Raw genomic sequence first — 18036 nt, 5'->3', positions numbered from 1 at the left:
GTGGACTGGAGTCAACATAAACACATCAGTGAGCTGTTCGGTGCCTTGACTTTCTTCATTTCACAGAGCGTGATAGTAAACACATTCTGCCAAAGGAAAAAAAGTTTATGGTAGCTGCATGCATGAATATAACCTTTTACATTGTAATAGAAACTGTAAAGTTGTTAAAGTAATAAAGCAGTTATTTATGCATTACATACTGACACAATGTATAATTGTTTTATGAAACTGATTTTATAGTCAGAGAAAGTGATGCAGTAACATGTATAATTTAGATTATATATGCTTTGTAAATCTGTCTAAAATATGTGACTTAAAATGCATGTAAACTTAGAGTTTATCGATTTTTGAAATGGCGGAGGTACTGTGAGGCTTTGATTGTAAAAGTACTGACTTCACACTTTATTTACTGATGCTATAAACTACCCCCCCCCCCCCCCCCCAATCCCACCCACCACACATTACTGTCATACCATTTATTTCTATCACAAACAAGTATAATGTACAGTATATTACAAGATGTGTGTGAAGTAATCGAATAAAATAACCACAGTAGAACAATGTGACAAGTTATTGTTGTTGTATATTTCATTTTATGCCTTATTGCTATTATTATTTATTTTGCTATTTCTGAAAACAATTAGCAGAGAGTATATTTGTTATGAAAATATGGATATTAACTTTTCTGTTGTTTTGAACTTACTTTTCTGTGCAGGATGGATAGTTGTTGCACCAATAATCTACCCACAATATAATATTTGTTGTATTACTGTATAAGCGATGTTCTTCTGATTTCTGTATAGAGAAACTTACATTGTTGTGACACCATTTATTTAATGTGCAGGCTCTGTGTTTGCATCTGCTATTTAATTTATCATTCATTGTTTTATGAAAAATTTTATTACCTGTACCATTAGCAAATAAAGTGCTGAGGAAGATAGATAGGTATTGCCTCTCCATCAAACGGGTGCTGCCCTATTGCATATGTCTCGATGACACTGACAGAGTTATTCTGCTAATGTAAATCTATGATACTGGCACTGTCATTCGGCTATGGTATCGCCATGGAACCTCTTCCGGGTGTGGAAGATACTTTTCATTTAGAATGTTTTCTGTGATAAATTAAATGTGGAGAATGAAAAGACATACAGAATGAAAAATTTGGTTGCAAAATAGATTGTGGTATCTCTGTCCAAGGACATACAGATGTATTATTTGATTGTTTATTTTTTGAAATTGAAGCTATTCTTATTGTTCCAAAAGTATGACACAATATGAAACTGACTAGAGTGGGATGCTGCTGAATTTGTAATTCAGATGAGATTATACATGTTCAAAAGACAACACACTCAGTCGAAACTGCAATAAACTTTTATCATCAGCTGCATTTTTATTTACTACTGTCATCATGAGCATTTAAAATGTGACACAATGTATTTTGGATTCAACAAATGTATATGGCCACAGGTTTAATGAGGACCGTATTTGTTTGCGTTTAGACTTTTCATTAAACTTTAAATTGAATTTTCGTCTTTTCATCAGCTTGCTGTGCATCATTTGAGGTTGATTGTGTTTTTCCAGATATGATTATTGTGATAATCCATCTAAATGCTTTGGTTGAATTGTATTAATGATTCAATAATTGATGATGTGCAAAAACAAAACGACTATAAAAGTGTAAATGTCAAATGCCCAGGACAACGATGCATGTTTATTGAGCACATGCGTCATTGAGCATTGATAAATTGATTAAAACTGTACATAATTTACATTACTGTGGATAATCTTCTTTTATTTTTTGATGTACCGCACAGTTACAAGGTTTCTCATGACACAACAATGTTCAAAGTGCATCAAAATTGCTAAATACGTATGGCAGTTGGATATACGATTTAATTTTCATTCTCATTTCTGTGTATCCATATCCTCTTTCTCCCCATCCTCTCTCTGTCCATCAACTTGTCTTCCCTCTCTCAATCCCCCCCCCCCCCCCCCCCCCAAATCTTCCTCCATCTCCTCCTCCCACCTCTCCCTGTCCATCTCTCCCTTCCCTCTCTCTACATCCATTTCTTCCCCACTTTCTGCCCATCTCCCCCCCCCCCCCCCCCTTTCTCTCTCTCTCTGTAATCTTGAGCATTGTTTATTGCTATTGACAACGAATCCTTGATTGGGAATTATCCTAGCTTAAGAAGAATGGGTAATTTGGTTGGGATCATTGATATATGTACGGTGTGAGAGACTTCTCCTGCTGCTGGGTCAGTGAGGATAGTAGCTTCATTGATGTACTTTGCATAGTTTTAATCTGTAAATGGGTGAGATTACAAAGTTTTACACAATTCATATTCTGCAGTAGTATCATAATCGTAAGCCAAAAAGCCATAAATACAACTTTCATGTTTTATTTTAAAACTGACTGCAAGAAAGAAAACAGAATATAAGGAGAAAGAATATGTATGAGAGAAACAATTTGTGTAATGGTTGAAATGTCTCTCTACTGTAGTTGAAACTGACGCTTTATAGTGATAATGGACCTTTGTAGTTTCAAGATTGTCTGTCTCAATCAATGCATTAGTACTCCTCATTGTATTGTTTTTAGTGCCAGATGAAACTCTGAAGACATTGTTTCTAATTAATTGTGTTGGGCTTAAATTCATTGTTCAAAGACCCTAATGGTTAGTAGTGATTGTCCCTCTTTGTCACACTCAGCTACCATTATATGCTCGCTTTGACTGTTGTAGCTAATAAACATAATTACCAGTTACTGTGTAGATGTATGTTTTTTGTTCTGGCATTTTGCAGCTGCAATGTACACACCCATCACACTTAACATAGTCAAACAATGGAAACTCCAGGGAGGAACATCAACAGTTTAGGAAAAGATAGATTGCTTCTTACTGTAAAGAAGACACGTTAAGTTGCTGACAGGCACAATTAAAAGACACAAAAGAGAAACACACACCTTTTATGAACAGTGTGTGTCACTCTTTCACTGATGAAAGCTGCGGCTCAAAACTTTATTTAAGTCATTTTTAACTGTGCCTGTCTGCAACTAACATGTCTTCTTTACGGTGAGCAGCAATCTGTCTTTTCCTACAGTGTTAATATACTTAAAATACTATCATTCTTAATAGCTATTGTAAAACACACAGTGTTAATTCCCTTAAAAAATGATACAAATAAGTTATTGAAACATGACACTACCAATAAGCTATGGATAAAGTAATTTCATCATGAAAACCACACCCCATAGTTTCATACAAAAGATTTACACATCATGTGGACAGTATCTGTCAGTAGACAGATCACTTATAGGCTGAACTCATCCCAAATCATACAGGTCAAGAGTGGATGTGTCATCAGTATTTCAAAGTATGCTGAAAAGAAGTATATGTTGAATTTCCACTATACTTCTCCAGAACTACAATATTTTGATGTTCTGATGATTTGTTAAAATGCTACAGACTCTATAAATGAGAGTATTTGTGAAAATGTTGTAACGTAAGGGAAAATCGAAAAATAGCAATAAAGAAACCAAAAGTGATTGAGATCTGAATTTATTTTCGATAAATACTTTATTCCCAATACTCAAACAATGGAAAATCCAGGATGAAATGTAACAATATTATGAGAAGGAAAGTTGCTACTCACCATTAGCGGAGATGCAGATTCACAGATAGGCACAACATAAAGATTTTCACACTTAAAGCTTACGGCCAATGGCCTTTGCCAACAACAACACCACACACACACACACACACACACACACACACACACACACACACACACACACACACACGCTGAATATTTGTAACAAAATATGAATAGTCACAGGATTTTAACTGTCTTGAGAAATGGTAAAGTGGAAGGATTGCCAACTGTCAGCCAAGACATTAATCCATGAAATTCTTAAACTGTCAAAATATTTGTGCATAAAGATAAAAGAATCTGAATTTTTTTGGTTACTCAGAAATAATTTTCTCAAAAACCTCCACCCTAAATGTTCTAAAAATTTCACGGTACACTGATTGGTGATCGTACTTAGGGAATGTACAGTCAGAGTGGGCAGTACTTGTCTGTACAAAATGTGAGAAATTTTTTAGGTATACGTTGCTCTACTCTCAAGGACACTTAATTTAAATTGATGGCTGATTTAAAGTAAATGTCATGTTAAACTGGTAGTTCTGAATTGAAATAAATTATTTTACAACATTATCAAGGAGTTTGAAAACAGTTCATAATTTTGTTTGAAAGCATTTTATAACGAAAATGGGATATAGAATGTTTATACCCATATTTCTTTTTATGATATTCTCAAATTATTACTGTCTTCTGTTACGATTTTACTTCCTCGTGACTTGCCATGAATTAAAATCAACGCTGCACTGTTGAAAAGAGTTCATTTGTTTTTTCATCTGCTTCTCATTGAACCTGTATAGCCGAGCTGAATTTGCACATGGACAAGAATGATCCAACAAGAGCAGCACTTGGGAAATGGGAACTGCACTCTGATCTTTTGATGATGGCCATTTGAAAGCATTCTCAGGACCATGAGGTGTCGTAAAGGAGACGGTTCTATCTTACAGCTCGTGAGAGAGACTTGTGATATGTCCAACCCACCACTGATTGTCATACACACAAGAAATGAAAGGCTCACTACAAAGTCTTCTAATGTACACTGGGGTCTCTGCATTTCGCACACTGTAACAGGTTGCATTTCATGGAAAACCATTCTTGCAATGTATTTGCCACTCCAGGATGCAACCCACTAATGACTTGATTGAATTCCTACCACAGACTTCATAGCAGACCACTCGTCCCTCTTTTTTTAAAAACAGAATTCCCTTAATATACTTCCATTTAGAATTAAGAGTTTCGTGTTTGTTACTGATGTTGAATTGGTGTGTACAAATCCAGCAGCACCTCTTATAGTATCAATAGCTTCATGCTGAAGATTAAATCTTGTTGCAGGATGTTTACAGAGACCTCCTACTTCATCACATGCACTTTTCCCATGGCCTGTTGCTGAAACTATTAATCTTTTTGTCTTAATTCTTGTACTACAGTATTGACAAGATCATAAAGCTGAAAGCAGTTTTCAAAATGAGATGCTGCGCCATCAGTCACATACAAATGTTTAGAAAATCTGCGGCCTCTAGATGCTGTGTCGTCAATTATCAGTCTGACAATGTACTGTACATGCACTGTCATGAATGAGATCATCACTGACAATAGCAAAGCAGTGTGATGTTCCAGGGAAGTGAGCAACACATGTGAATATTGATACCTGTGAAGTGTGCAAGTGGTAACTTTAAATTTCATCCTACAAAGCAACAGACCAGTTCTCAGCAAAGTCAGAATGAAGAACTGATGTGTCAGTATTTGGGGATATAGCTGACTTTACCTCTGCTATGGCCTGACACTAAATCCTCTGGATATGATAGTGAGCTGTTCCTTTCATGACCCAGTGCCTAACCTCTATAAGCAACTTCTCTGGCTCTGCTGTCTTTTTCACTAACTCTCCTCTCTCCCACAATGCATAGGTTACATCATTGTCAGTATCCTGAAAGTGTAATGCTTCTGCTGTCATCACTTCAGCACCAGGACACATTGCATACTGCTGCAACTAACATTTATCTTGCAGCTCTTGATGTGTACACAAAAACATCAGGTCCATCTCTGTGTACTTCCTTCATGTGACACTGCTTACGGCAAAACAAAGAAGTTTCAAATTAGTGCTGTTATTATAATAATAATAATGGAGGAGTAGAATTTTGAGAGACCAATTTTTAAATTTGGGTTCTCCTTTTTCATTAGGAGATTTGTTTCTCTTATTGATTGTTTCATGTATCTTTTTACCTTTTTCACCATTTTCACTAACAGAGATAACACAGCCTGGTTAGGACTTTGCCTACTCACTTAGGTAATATTCCAAGCAACAGTTAGCATATCATCTTGCAGCGGATGCCCACAGTAAGAATCTGGGCATTCCCAAATACCTTTCTCATTCTTTATTTTATGAGCTTTTGAAATCAAATAATGTGAGGAAGTGGGTATGTATTTCTACATTTGCTGCTTAGAGTAGCTACCTGGTATCAGTGTCAGTAACTGTACTTTCTCAGTATAGGTGGCTGCTGAAAGAACCGTATTCAGGTTTTGAAACCACACATCCCATTTCAGGCACATATCACTGTCTTCAGGTTCTGCACAAAGTGCGTTTACATTATACACTTCACAAAGTTTTAAAGATGTTGCTTGTGTAAAACTTGTTTCACTTTCTTCCACTTTACTTTTGCATGCTGTTTTCTTCTTGTGCTTCTTACCTTTCCTGGATGTTTAAGGGGGGATATAGTAGGGGCTGCAGCAGAAATGCTAACATTCAATTCATCAGCAACTTCAAACCCAGGTACATAAATGTGGATGTGATGCAAATACCGTTACTTGAGGACCAAGATAATTCTGCAATACCTCTGACAGATTTCCAACAACTGTGAAGTGTTTTTCATTTTCCTTAAACACCACCTTCTTGTGTCTTTTTCACAGTCCGCACACCTCACTCTTGCACTACTGTATTTCCTCACTGAAATAGTATCTAACAAAAAGTTCAAACAAAACTCGATGGTTTATGTGTAAGTTCTCACTCATTTGCTATAAACAGGAGAGTGCTGAAAACAGTGTTGCCAACATGCATATGTGTACTAGAAATTCAGTGATGTGAAATATGAAGAATGTTGAAAAATTTTTAAGACTTTACACAGTAAAATATTGCCCACTGTGTTTGCCCTGACTACTAACGCATTAACCAAACAATGTTTTGTATAATTCTTAAAAACTTTCGGATAGGGGTTTTCAAGTAAATGATCATAAAATCTTGTAAAATGCATTTTTTTACATTTTCGGTAATAAATGTTTACATAATACAGTTAGCTGGCCAGAGAAGATACTATTCATAATTACATCAGTAATATCTAGTAATATGACAGAAAAGATAGCATTCTGTGACTTTCCAAATTAGAAAAAGAAATTTCTCAAGTGGAAAAATTAACTTAAATGTCATTTTTTTGTCTTAAATTTGTAAGTTAAAGAAAGCCCATAAGTGTGCAGATGTCAACTAAATTTCAATACACTAAGAGGGAGCTTTAATGTAAAACATGTGCCAGGTCTTCAGTACTTTCGGATTATTAGTTACATTTCTTTTTGTTCTCTACTGTTTTAAGTTATTTACAAAATATACGTTTTTCAAAGAGCCTTACCATTTACAAAAATTACGATAAAATGAAAGTACTTTATTTCATAGCACTTATGATGTAGAGGTCTAATATATATTTTTCCGGAGAAATTCATGACTATGAGTTGACATCACCTGTATGATTTGACATGAAGTCACCTTGTATTAAAGTAGTTGAAAATTACATGTAATAAAAGTCAGTTCTCTTTGGTTGACAGCAAGACTGCAACCGATGATGGAAGGGAAATCTCTGCCATAAATAGTGATTGGATAAATGATTGTGGTTATATCTTGCATATTGTGCACAAAATAGATGATTCATGTCTTCTCCTTCGTTACATAAATCACATAGTGGAAATTCTTTCATTTCTATTTGGAACAAGTGGACTGGAAATTTGCCATGACTGAAGAGCAGGAACATAAGTGTTATAAACGATGGAGGTAACGCTATTTTAGGTTGCAGCCAGGCATTTTCATTCCTTTCGATTCTATTGTGTTTGATAATTGTCTCTCACTTTTTCATTATTTAAGCTCAGCATTTCTTGGCAATAAAGCCTATAATTTAAGATTTCAGCTAAGCTCGTGGCTTGTTTCACTAATCTGTCCATTGTGTCATTATGAAAAATGCTACTGTGTCCTGTAGTCCATAAAAAAATGCATTACTATTCCTGCTTCCCGTCCGTAATGATTTCTTTACTACTGTATCACCATACTGCTTCGTGTGCAGAATCTGTCATATTTTACTGCTACTCCAATTGCGATGGCTTCCATGTAGTACATAGTTGTCTCCGTAGGTAGAGAATATACTGAAGGGAAGGTAAATACCGAGCGAGGTGGTGCAGTGGTTAACACACTGGACTCGCATTCGGGAGGATGGCGGTTCAATCCCATGTCCAGCCATCCTGGTTTAGGTTTTCTGTGATTTCATTAAATCACTACAGGCAAATGCCGGGATGGTTCCTTTGAAAGGGCGCAGCCAACTTCCTTCCCCATCCTTCCCTAATCCAATGAGATCGAAGACCTCAGTGTTTGGTCTCTTCCCCCAACAACCCAACCCAACCCAACCTCCTATCCCTATCAGTTGGAATATGGAAATATGGAAAAGGTAAATATAGTGCATGAAAATGTTTTGTACAGCATACTTCATTGCCATCAGCAGTCTTTGAACCATGTGTATAAATCTTCATTGAATCCTGGAGGATGGTACTGATCCAAACACTGATTTAAATTTTCAGATTTGCAGAATATATGTTGTATGACATTACAGTATATTGGTTTGTTTTTATCTCAGTCAGGTCCACCATTCAAGCATTTTCATAATCATCAGCTTCTGTTGAAATTGTTTTATTCTTAAATGTGTGATCAATATTTCATTAATCAGTTGATTAAAGAGTGTCCGGTTTGTGACATTCATTTGAGTATGAATTTATTTGCACATTTTTCTCTCTTGATACTCGGTGCAGGTTGTCCTGCCTGAAAAAGAAGTGTATTCATAGGTGTTGATTGAATGTTTCCAGTATATATTCAAATGCAGTGATACTAAAGTCTGTCCAGTTTGGATATCATATTTTTTACAGCATCATCATGAAATATGCCTCCATAATCCAAGAATAATTCAGTTCAAAGTGAGCAGAGTTTTCATGTGAGGTCCCCACCATATTCCAGCTACACATCTCAGTGCACCCATCTTTTGTTTCCGCTTTAGGAGAAAATTCATTTACAGTATATGAGGTCTTCAGTTTAGATTTGAGTCCATTCTCATGCCTGAACTCCTAGTTGGGGTATTTATCCACCAGGATTCATAATATTGTAGCAGTGCTGAACTCTTCTTCGTGTAATGACGATTTTTGATGGTTATTTGTGGCATTATTGCCAGCCCATTCCCATTCAATGTAAATCTATGATTTGATACAGCCTGATACATAATTTATTATTTTGTTCTTTCACTGGAATAATCTGTCAAATACAGGCTGGTTGTCAGAGAATCTTGAGGTGGTTACTCATGGCGAGAAACACTTATCAAGATCTTCGTCCTATGTATAGGAGACGGCTAGGATTGCTCACTGATGAAGACTTCTGTCAACTATCCAAGCCCCAGTGGTATTGCCATTGTATTTTACATAGATTCTTCTTGCTGACAGCCACTAATATGTTTTACAGAAACATGCTTTCTTGCCAAAACTGTGATTTCCGAATTGTCATAAACTCCAGCTATTTCACCTAATACTGAAAACAAGAAGACATTTATTTGTGAATGTCCCTGTGGAATCATTTGTCCAAATTCCTGTGTTATCAAGAGCACTCTTCCCTTCTAAAAATCCAAACTGGGTCTTGAAAGAATATGATTCCTCTCTATCCACCATTCTAATATTTTTTTACTGTTCTTTCGAGATAAAACTACCGATCTGTAGGGGACGGGATAAGAGGATCTTTGTCTGGTTACAAATAAGAATTAAAATTTTAATCATCCAGTCTTGAGGTATTGGACCTCACACCCATGTAGTGTAACCTATATAGAACAGGTAGTGCCTCATATGGCAAGTTTCGCATCATGATATAATGTATACTGTTGATACATGGTGATGTACTGAGTGAGTACTTTGAGGTATAATAAAGTTCCTTTCTGTAAAAGGGATATACAGTTCATGCTCTATTTCATGAAAATAAGCATCTTTGTTATGGGTCAAAGGTGGTGCAATACTGACCAGGAATGGATCAAACCAATGCTCTCATCTCGATGAATTCTCTAATTGATTTGCTACTTCTAAAACATCTGAACATATCATCTTATGATCTGAAGCCAGATTTACTTTTTAGGGTGTTTTTAAATATTTTTATTTCTAATTCTATTCGTTTGTATTGTTAAAAAAAATCTAGCATTAGTCTCTTCCTTTATTGTAATAACAACTGATCTTCACTTTGCTACGGTCTTGGGACAGTTTGTGTTCCACTAGACAACTGCTGATTGCATGCCTGTGCAGCATCTTCATGAAGGGATACTTTCATTAGCTGCTCCTTCAATTACTAATACTAACTTCCCATAATCATCAGTTCTCTTGGATACGCTGGAATTTTCATTTATTTCTTCTGTTATAATTTATGAGTAACATTTCCATTTTGTTTTTCCAACATTACATCCAACTGTAGGGTGTGTGTATTGGCAGTGACTGTATTCACACCCAATATTCAGAAGTTATAGAATAATGATTAGTACTAGAGTATCATGGAGCACTTGTCACATAAATGTTACTCCAAGGCAAGGGGAAATCTTTCACAAGAATAAATTTGCAGTTAACATGAGGCAAGTATTTTATGAAAGATGTTGTTGACTATTATGCAACAGTGTTTAAAAGTTCTGTATGAAATCAACCTGTTTTCCTCTAAGGGGGTCCCCTGGGGGATGGCACAAACCTAATGTATGTGATTCTAGATTCTCTTTAATTTTTAAGAGTTACTTCTTCTGTATTGTCCATTTCCAGGTTTCTGGGTCTGGTTGCGAGTCAAGGACCACCAACTTTTTCTTTCCACCACTCCTCTATTTCTTTAAGTATGTCTTTTAGTGTTCCTTCTCTCTGCACCCTTCACTGTATCTGCAAATACTTTTTGCCCTGTCCCAATTATATATTATCTTATTCTGCCTCAATCATTTTTATTAGCATACTCATGTTTCTCTACTCATGCACAGGTTTTATCAATAGTACTGGAATAATTTTGTGAGGGGAACCATTGTCAGAGTTTCATAAACACCTTTTGCAGGTAGCACATTTGTTGGACTCAACCCTTGATTTGTGCTGGCCTCTCAAAATTGGTTGAAGTAAGCTGTGACCACCTTTTCAAGAAAATATTTCACATTGTGTAGTGTCTGTGTTCTCAAACTGGATGTAGGATTTTATTGCAGTTTGGGCAAGTGAACAACACTGATGGCTATGTGTGGCTCTGCAGCCTAAGTGGTACATCGTCTGCCACTATGCATATGCGCTAATAATAGCACCCAGCAATCTAAACTAGGCTTTATCTGGTAAGCACCAATCACATACAAAAATTTTGGAATATATTGCAAAGTAAGTTAAACAAAATGGTAACTTAGTGGTAACAAATAATTTAATATAGTTAATACAGTAGCAAATTAAATTTTGCATCACCTCGGTTCCGGGAGTTCTGGAACCTGTAGAGAAAATTGGAATAGAGATAAACATAAACATCATTTCCGCCCTTTTTATTGCTCAGGAAAACCACAATATGCATGTTGTACCACCATACAGCGAGACCTTAAGAGGTGATGGTCCAGATTGCTGTACACACCAGTACCTCTTAATACCCAATAGCATGTCCTCTTGCTGTGATGCATGCCTGTCTTTGCCATGGCATACTACCCACAAGTTCATCAAGGCACTGTTGGTCCAGATTGTCCCACTCCTCAGCGGCGATTCGGTGTAGATCCCTCAGAGTGGCTGGTGGGTCACGTCGTCCATAAACAGCACTTTTCAATCTACCTCAGCCATGTTCGATAGGGTTCATGTCTGGAGAACATGCTGGCCACTCTAGTCGAGCTATGTCATTATCCTGAAGTACGTCATTCACAAGATGTTCTCGATGGGGGTGCGAATTGTCGTCCATGCAGACAAGTGTCTCGCCAATGAAGAAGAATGCCTCACCAATATGCTGCTGATATGGATTCGCTATTGGTCGGAGGATGGCGTTCACGTATCGTACAGCCGCATACATCAGCCCCACATAATGCCACCCCAAAACAGCAGGGAACCTCCACCTTGCTGCACTCGCTGGACTGTGTGTCTTAAGTCATTCAGCCTAACCGGGTTGCCTCCAAATACGTTTCCAATAATTGTTTGGTTGAAGGCATATGCGACACTCATCGGTGAAGAGAACGTGATGCCAAACCTGAGCGGTCCATTTGGCATGTTGTTGGGCCCATCTGTATCGTGCTGCGTGGTGTCATGGTTGCGAAGATGAACCTTGCCATGAATGTTGGGAGTGAAGTTGCACGTCATGCAGACTATGGCACACAGTTTGAGTCGTAACACGTCGTCTTGTGGCTGCACGAAAAGCATTATTCAACGTGGTGGCGTTGCTGTCAGGGTTCCTTCGAGCCATAATCTATAGATAGCGGTCATCCACTGCAGTAGTAGCCCTTGGGCGGCCTGAGCAAGGTACGTCATCGACAGTTCCTGTTTCTCTCTATCTCCTCCACGTCCGGATAACATCGCTTTGGTTTACTCCGAGATGCCTGGACACTTCCCTTGCTGAGAGCGCTTCCTGGCACAAAGTTACTATGTGGATGCGATTGAATCATGATATTGACCGTCTAGGCATGGTTGAACTACAGAAAACACAAGCTGTGTACCTCCTTCCTGGTGGAATGACTGGAACTGGTCAGCTGTCGGACCCCCTCTGTCTAATAGGCACTGCTCATGCATGGTTGTTTACATCTTTGGGCGGCTTTAGTGACCTCTCTGAACTGTCAAAGGGGCTGTGTCTGTGATATAATATCCACAGTCAATGTCTATCTTCAGAAGTTCTGGGAACCGAGGTGATGCAAAACTTTTTTTGATGTGTATATATATTGTTCAAACAATTTTAAAATTCACATGTATATATATATTGTTCACTCAAAATACAAAAGATATAATAGCTTTCCATTAAGTAATTAACCTCTTAACTGTCTGTCCTGAGATAACTCAGGATAGACTGTTTTGCCGATAAATATTATCCAGAGATAACGTGGTCTCCCAATTTTCTCGCATTAATGCACCAGCATTCGAATTATACTCATCTTAGCTCCTTCCGCTGCTGCTAGTGAGCACCAGCAACAAGTTATAGTCGTTGATGTTCCTTCTCCTGCCGCTAGTCGGCATTTTTCGTGTTTTGCTTTGGTGTATTGCTGCTGGGTGTTGCTCTTGAAGCCTTGTCAGTAACCTTTCTATGGTTGTTGCAACAATTCTGCAACCTTTATTAGCGTTTTGGTGCAGTTGTCGCCATACTACGCCTGTTTTCAGTCGTGTAAAATGAATAATTATAATAAATTAATAATTCTAATAAAATAATATTATTCCGTCCTTTATTTTCCTTTGTTTGACATATTAACATCATGATATGATGCCTCGTGTACAACTGTTATAAATAAGAAATACAAGTAAATAGTTCAATTCATACAAGTGTGATACATCAGCACATATTTTCCTACTTGTTTATGCGGTTATTATGGCTTTTATGTAGCGCTCACCAATTTTGAATTACAGCCAATTTAGCTGGAGTCCTGTCTAGGCATTATTCAGTCTGGTTTGGCACATAAATAGCTTAAATACCTAATCATAAATATACTTAGGAAAGGGTAGGAATATATGGAATCAGACACTGACTGTGGAGTGCTTTTAGTTGTGGGTGATTTGCTTGAATTTTAGTTTTATGGGAACAGCAAATACTACATTAAAGTAATACTGATGATTGTTGCTGCAGTGAACATACATGACATTAATAACTGAGGGAATACTTTTTTGATGCATGTTGCACTTAAGAAAGATAATGGTTTTCAGTTGTTATTATTGTACATTCTAATTCTATAGACAGCTGAGAGCTGTCCTGTATGTTAAGCAATTGCCTATGTCTGTGCTTGATTGACTCTGTTTTGAGATTGGGCACCAAGATTTTCAAGTCCTACATTGTGTGTGTGTGTGTGTGTGTGTGTGTGTGTGTGTGTGTGTGTGGGGGGGGGGGGGGTGTAGACATGGGGATGTGGAGTACTTTCAATATTTTGGAAGATTAGTGGCAACTTGTAAGTAGCCATAAGAATGTTCTGATTCCGACTCTGTTAAAAATGTACGTAATACCGACTTTTAAATCTTTTCTCGAAAGAAGAACTACACCATATTTTCTTCCTTTCCTTGAGTGCGGAGGGGATGGGGTGGGGGGAGTGGTGAGTGGTAAACATAGCCTCCGTTTCCTGGCAGGTGTTCTTACTTTATTATTGTTCTTCACTGACTGTGTGCTCACTAGTGTGATGACACTTCAACCTGATTGAATCCAAGTAGAAGAAATTTTCACCTGACAAGGGAATGATAGGTTGTGGAACAAATTTCTTAATGACTTTACTATGAAGCAAGTCTTAACTCCAAACCTCTTGGCAGGGTAACACGGATTGATGTCATTTTATCTCAATGGTGGAGAATACACAGTTTAAGATGTTTCTTTATGGAGTAGCCCATTTTCTGCTGTGGGTTGCTGCTTCTGCTCTTGAACATGCCATGGGTGAAAGTATGGCACTGATGCTCAGTCTTACGCCTCTTGGATTTTTATACTCACGTACATTTCACTAGGCACCATGTATGTAAACGATTTCTTAGCAAAAAAGTAATTGTATTGTGAAGTCCTCCTCCTCCTCCTCCTCCTCCTCCTCCTCCTACTACTACTACTAAAAGCTAAATTTTACTCTTCATATAATATTTCATTTTTCTTTAATAAAGAATCTGCTCATAGAGACCCCCATAGAAATCACATAAATGTTTTATTCATATACTTTTAATGTAGACAATGTATGGTTTATTTTGTATGCCTGCGTGGGAATAATTGCTGCATACGTAATTCTAAATGCAGTAGATAATTGGATTGTTCGTGTGGTGCTGGAAATAGAATTGTAAACATGGAGTGCTAATGTCCTACTGATACAAAAAGAAGGTCCTCACTGTAGATGTATATTATTTTCTTTGTTGAATTCCCTTCTGATAGCTTCTAGCTTTGCAGTTGTAATAGCTTCTAGCTTTAAGTGACACAGACAATTTTTTGTTACATATCTGAGTAATGGTAGTAATAGTTGTTTTATACAGTGCTTTCAGAAACTTGGTACTGGCATTCTTAGTAGTTATCTCACTCTGTCAGTCTCTTTTATGCAAATATCATCCTAAATACTTTGTTATATCAAAAAACAAAGATGATGTGACTTACCAAACGAAAGCGCTGGCAGGTCGAAAGACACACGAACAAACACAAACATACACACAAAATTCAAGCTTTCGCAATAAACTGTTGCCTCATCAGGAAAGAGGGAAGGAGAGGGAAAGATGAAAGGATGTGGGTTTTAAGGGAGAGGGTAAGGAGTCATTCCAATCCCGGGAGCGGAAAGACTTACCTTAGGGGGAAAAAAGGACAGGTATACACTCGCGCACACACACACACATCCATCACCTCATCTTTGTTTTTATATATAATTTTTCCCACGTGGAATGTTTCCTTCTATTATATTCATATACTGTGTAGCATAGACAGCAGAAGTTCAATGAGGGCCCAAGATGGATCAACAAATGCAAAGAGAAGAGACCATCCGTTTTCCATCACTGAAAATTGCTGTGCTATTGTTTCACTATATTTAAACTTAAAATGGATGCAGGTGTATATCATATTTAATAAATAGAAAAAGATCTACTTCCCTCCCAGTTATGATATTTAGCTACATAAGCCTTTAAACTCATATTTCGGGAGTACATGAATACGAAAGATTCCTTGTTGAAAGAAAGTGGCTGTCTGTGGAAAGTGGCTGTCTGTGAACTGTGAGTGTATTGGGAATATTCCATTCGCCCAGGGTTTTGCTAGAGTGGTGGTCAATAAAATTCAGTTACATTTTTAAATTTTTGAGGGTTCCTAGTTTCCTACTTTCAATCAGTGAATGAGTTTTAATTTTTTCACCAGAATAGATTTCAATATAGAATAAGGAATGCAAATTATTTTTTGAAACAGCTTTTATACCATAATTTCTAACTGTGTGATCATGATTGAGTAGAAACTACCTTTCTTTACTCACTGGAAATGCCATTAAGAAGCAAATGTAATGTTGTTCGAGAGCAATAATGCTGCTGAATTTCTTGAAGAGGCTTCTATACAATGAGTCGTCATCAACTTTACCAAACATTTGTAGTATATCCATTAGCAGAATTTTTTGTTGCGATTTTTTGTGCATTGTCCCAGAAATTCTCACGGTACAGCTGGCAGTATAGTCTGTAAAGTATGCTAACATTTTTTGTCTGTTGATAAATTTTTAAATGTAGGATATTTGTCAGTGTGTACAGTGCAATGATCGGAGATTTTTGATCTATTAAACATCTGGACATTCGTGTGTTTTACTTACATAATTTCATTAATATATTCCTATGAAAATGAATGTCTGGACCTAATAATCATGTTAAAATTTTCGTGTTTATCTGATGCAGTTCTGATGCAAAGAGATGACTAGAGTAGGTGTACCAGTATTAGCATTGCTTTTTTAGTATATGAACATGGACAGCTGTCATGTTGGTCTAGCTTTTAAGATGTCTGCTGTCTTATTATAATAATACTGAGGATATTAAATGTTTTCTAACTATCTTTCCTAATTTTATTTCAGACATTGGGGGTAATTACGTGTGCCATATTTGTGGCAGAGCTTACATGACAAAGAAAACATTGATACGGCACATTAGATATGAATGTGGGCAGGAACCTCAGTTCCCGTGTCCTTACTGTCGAATGAAGTACAAACGAAGATATATATTGAGAGCCCATATTATCAAGAGACATAATAACTGGACAGTGTCTTACACAGCTTAAGAACTCAGAAATAATTATTTTATTGTAAAATAAAAAATTTACATTTGGAGGAGAGTAACGAATCTGCAAAAGAAAATTATAATTAGTTCCATGTTCCATAGATTATCTGAAAATGCAAATTACTGCATGTGCTCAAATTCAATTGTGAAATATGTTTTATGTAAGATCAGCCTGTAGCACTTCGTAATGCTTGTATTGAATGGTGATAATAAACTGAACTTATGGAGCTTTGAGCAGTTCATAATTATGGATGAATGATTTACCTATGTATACAGTGGTATTAATAACTTACTGTAGTTGCATTTATTCACAGATCAGAAGTGCTACAGGAAAATATAAAATTTTGTAAGAGCTGCCTATACAAATGTGAACAAAAAGATGTATTGGAGTTCTTTGAATGAAATTGATACCTGTACCAGTTTGAATTTTTTATAGTTTAGATGGAATCCAAGAGAGAGAACTCAATACTTTTATGCATTGTCTGTGTGTTTCTTTTTGAAGGAGAAACATTTTTGATAATATTGCCAAGAAAGAGAGAGGGTGGTTGGAAAGTATTGGGTAGGGGTGGGGATATTTAGTAGGCTTAATGGAAATAAGTTAAGGTAGGTACAATTTTCTGAATGATTTAATGTTTAATCTCAGCTTCCAACACCCTTCAACAAATTTAACAGAAAATTATAAAAGCAGTAGTTGTTATTGTAGCTGTTGCATGCAGAATTGTGAATAGAAATTTTTTCTTTTGTGTTATTTCATCAAAGTTGGTCAGTGACGGTGAGGTCAGTGACTGGGAATAATGCAGAAATTTCACATTTCTGCCTTGGACAAGGTGCTAGTGGAAGTGATAGGCCAATGTCTGTCTCCATCCTGATACAAAATATATCTCTAACAGGTGGATATCTGTGATGAATGCTTCTGCAAGATAATTTTGTCTTATTTGTGAGTGCGTCATTAAAGAAATGGTGAGGATGAAATATAATGATAGTACAAAATCTTAATGGCAAGGGATCTGCCTTGTTTAATGCCCTCATCCAACAAATGGCTCTTTATGGACAGTGTCACATTCTCTCACTACATAGGATACTATTGAAAGATGTACGGAATGTAACCGCCCGCATTTGCACAAGATATGGTTATCAGAAACTTTACAACTAATACTCTCCTCCCTTTGTGGCTGATACTGATAACAAAAATTTCATCAACTACCAGGAGCCAGAAATATT

At 36.9% G+C, this 18036-nt stretch overlaps 1 long non-coding RNA gene across 1 annotated transcript in view; it reads left to right on the top strand.

The window, feature by feature from the left end:
- The window catches only part of LOC124788073, a 205865-nt gene extending 188816 nt beyond the window's left edge, over positions 1-17049 (top strand). The window contains exon 4 of the long non-coding RNA XR_007016056.1: positions 16614-17049. This is a non-coding gene — a long non-coding RNA (uncharacterized LOC124788073). The remainder of the gene's footprint in view (positions 1-16613) is intronic.
- The last annotated feature ends 987 nt before the right edge of the window (positions 17050-18036 follow it).

The sequence above is a fragment of the Schistocerca piceifrons genome, chromosome 3 (assembly GCF_021461385.2).
Source record: "Schistocerca piceifrons isolate TAMUIC-IGC-003096 chromosome 3, iqSchPice1.1, whole genome shotgun sequence".
NCBI classification, from domain to species: Eukaryota; Metazoa; Arthropoda; class Insecta; order Orthoptera; family Acrididae; genus Schistocerca; species Schistocerca piceifrons.
The sequence above is the reverse complement of the archived record's forward strand: the minus strand, read 5'-3'. Positions and strand labels throughout refer to the sequence as shown.